Genomic DNA, 3429 nt, shown 5'->3' on the forward strand with positions numbered 1-3429 from the left:
AGAGTGACTTCTCTGAGTAGAGTCGCCTTACTTGTTGCGACTGTGCCGATGTTCGAAGCTGGAGTGCAAAGTTGTTGCTTGAATGGTGCTCGCTGGAGCGTGTGGTAGTGTAAAGTTATACCATTTAAAAGGGCTGAAGAGTGCTCAGTGCAGCGGGTGGGCGGAGGTGCAAAGTGACACTATGGCCATAAAAAGAACACCGCTACAAGTGCGCATTGTGCCAGGAAGGGCCCTCGGACGTGAACCAGTGGACAGTTCTCGCTTCTCGGCCTTTTGGCTAAGATCAAGTGTAGTATCTGTTCTTATCTTCTTAAACCCCAGCTGGTCGAGGCGGATGGCCACCCTTCCTGAGTCTGGTTCTGCCAGAGGTTTCTTCCTGTTAAAAGGGAGTCGTTCCTTTCCACAGTTGCCACAGGCACGCTCAGGACGGGAGATTGGACTGAAGACACGTTTCGGTGCAATCTGTTGGTTTCCTTAGCTAGGATATTAATTTTTTGAATTGGCTCTATATGAATTAATTGGATCATGATTACAATGAATTGAATTCCAATTGGCTTGAATTGGACTATATTACTTAAGTGCCTTGAGATGACAATTGTTGTAATCTGGCGCTATATAAATAAAATTGAATTGAATTGAATTGAATTGAATGTCTGATATGTCCTCTATGCGAGACTACATATTAAATGGATTTGTATCAATAGGAGTTGAAAAAGGAGCTTGCTCCGTTCACTCCAAGCATCGACCCGGTACTGCAGTGCCCCTGGGAACGGTGCGCTCTCCTCTGCTCTTGTGAAAAAGCAAACAGCGGTGCAGGATGGAAGTTTCAGGGAGCCTAAGATGAAACTTTCTTTTAATCTGCTGATAAAAGAGAGTGAATGCGAAGCAGACTTTAACACGGTTCTGGGAGCGAGCCGAGTGCAGGCTAACTGGGAGAATTGCTTGAAAGAAACGCGACACCGAATGAGCAGTCAGATCAAAGCCTCAACACGGTGTTCCCGTGTTGTTTGTGGCTGCCTTGTCTTTTGCACAGAGTAAAAGACAAGGCAGCCATCGAATATGGCCGATTGTTCCTACTTGGTCAGCCGAGGAGCAAGGGGGGGGAGCAAGCGTCTCAACCAAGCAAAGCTCACCATGGGGAAGGTGGCTATGCCAACTAGCCTGATGCCCTGCTCCCGCAGTGATGGATAATCATACACTGGTTTCTCTTCATAATGTACAAGTCTTTCGCCTTTTACTAAAGACTTCCGTGTAGAGCAGCACTAATGAGTTGTTTCTATTTTTGGCAGGCTTTACCTTTGCGGGTGAAGCCCTTTCTGTCTGTGCAAAAGAAATCTTGTTACTGCGCAGAGTGACTTCTCTGAGTAGAGTCGCCTCACTTGCTGCGACTGTGCCGATGTTGCTTGAATGGTGCTCGCTGGAGCGTGCGGTAGTGTAAAGTTATGCCATTTAAAAGGGTTGAAGAGTGCTCAGTGCAGCGGGTGGGCGGAGGTGCAAAGTGACACTATGGCCATAAAACGAACACCGCTACAAGTGCGCATTGTGCCAGGAAGGGCCCTCGGACGTGAACCAGTGGACAGTTATCGCTTCTCGGCATTTTGGCTAAGATCAAGTGTAGTATCTGTACTTATCAGTTTAATATGTTATATGTCTATGCAAGGACTACATATTAAATGGATTTTTATCAATAGGAGTTGAAAAAGGAGCTTGCTCCGTTCACTCCAAGCATCGACCCGGTACTGCAGTGCCGCTGGGAACGGTGCGCTCTCCTCTGCTCTTGTGAAAAAGCAAACAGCGGTGCAGGATGGAAGTTTCTTTAATCTGCTGAGAAAAGAGAGTGAATGCGAAGCAGACTTTAACATGGCTCTGGGAGCGAGCCGAGTGTGGGCTAACCAGGAGAATTGCTTGAAAGAAACGCGACACCGAATGAGCGGTCAGAACAAAGCCTCAATACGGTGTTCCTGTGGTGTTTTTATAAAATGCGGTGTAAAAAAAGGTGTGAATGCCCCATAGAAAACTAAAAGGTGGAGCGGAAGTGTTCGGCTGCAAGAAGGTGTGAATGTCCGACTATATTTGGTGAAAAGCAGGTGAAGCAAGGTCTGAATGCCCAACCTTACATCATCAAAAGCGAGATCAGAGGTTTTTGGCTGCAAGAAGGCCATAGTTTGCCAAAAGCGGGTAAGGTGCGAATGATCGGCTAAATATCAACAAAAGTGGGGGCGGAGGTCTTCGGATGCAAGTGGGTGTGAATATCCCACCATACAAGTATGGTGGAGAGGAAGCTGTGAATGGCCGACCATAGTTTGCAAAAAGCGGGTGAGAAAAGGTGCGAATGTCCAACCATACATGATCAAAACAGGGAGCGGAGGTGTTTGGCTGTGACAAGGTGTGAATGTCCACCCATAATTAATGAAAAGCGGGCAACAAGTAGGTTCGAATGCCCAACCATACATCAACAAAAGCAGGAGTGGATGTGTTTGGCTACAAGAAGGTTTGAATGTCCGAGCATAGTTTGTAAAAAGCGGGTAAGAAAAGGTGCGAATGCCCGACAAAGTATGATCAAAAGAGGGAGTGGAGGTTTTCGGCTACAAGGTTTGAATGTACGACCATAGTTTGTAAAAAGCGGGTAAGAAAAGGTGCGAATGCCCGAACATACACCATCAAAAGAGGGAGCGGAGGTGTTACACTTGAAAGACGGTGTGAATGTCCGACCATAGTTGGTAAAAAGTGGGTAAGAAAAGGTTCGAATGCCCGAATATATACCATCAAAAGCGGAAGCGGAGGTGTTCGGCTGCAAGAAGGTGTGAACGTCCGACCAAAGTTTGTAAAAAGCAGTTAAGAAAAGGTTCGAATATCCAACCAAACATAATCAAAAGTGGGAGCAGAGCTGTTCGACTGCAAGTAGGTGTGAATATCCACCCATAATTCCTGAAAAATGGGTAAGAAAAGGTGCGAATGCCCAACCATACATCATCAAAAGAAGAAGTGGATGTGTTCTGCTACAAGAAGGTTTGAATGTCCGACCATAGTTTGTAAAAAGCGGGTAAGAAAAAGTTCGAATGCCCGAACATACACCATCAAAAGAGGGAGCGGAGGTGTTCCGCTGTAAGATGCTGCGAATGTCCGACCATAGTTGGTAAAAAGCGGGTAAGAAAAGGTTAAAAAACCGGACTGTACAAAATCAATAGCGGGAGCGGAGTTGTTCGGCTACAAGAAGGTGTGAAAGTCCGACCATGGTTTGTAAAAAGCGGGTAAGACAAGGTGTGAATGCCCGACAATGTATGATCAAAAGAGGGAGCGGAGGTGTTCGGCTGCAAGGTCTTAATTTCCAACCATAATTTGTAAACACCGTTGAAGAAAAGGCTCGAAAGCCCGACTATACACCATCAAAAGCGGGAGCGGAGGTGTTCAGCTGCAAGAAGGTCTGAA

General features: G+C 46.4%; 2 non-coding genes and 2 pseudogenes across 2 annotated transcripts; all 4 read left to right on the forward strand.

Moving 5' to 3' along the window:
- Positions 1-257: 257 nt before the first annotated feature.
- On the forward strand, positions 258-347 carry LOC140286438 (U2 spliceosomal RNA; annotated as a pseudogene).
- Positions 348-649: 302 nt separating this feature from the next.
- Positions 650-783, forward strand: LOC140286439 (U2 spliceosomal RNA; annotated as a pseudogene).
- A 410-nt stretch (positions 784-1193) lies between these two features.
- On the forward strand, positions 1194-1307 carry LOC140286440 (U5 spliceosomal RNA). The gene has a single exon (XR_011911248.1). It is a non-coding gene; the product is annotated as a U5 spliceosomal RNA (small nuclear RNA).
- A 275-nt stretch (positions 1308-1582) lies between these two features.
- On the forward strand, positions 1583-1770 carry LOC140286434 (U2 spliceosomal RNA). The gene has a single exon (XR_011911246.1). It is a non-coding gene; the product is annotated as a U2 spliceosomal RNA (small nuclear RNA).
- Positions 1771-3429: the final 1659 nt, after the last annotated feature.

Source organism: Leuresthes tenuis, unplaced genomic scaffold, assembly GCF_036924035.1.
Source record: "Leuresthes tenuis unplaced genomic scaffold, fLeuTen1.0.hap1 SCAF_94, whole genome shotgun sequence".
Taxonomy (NCBI): Eukaryota; Metazoa; Chordata; class Actinopteri; order Atheriniformes; family Atherinopsidae; genus Leuresthes; species Leuresthes tenuis.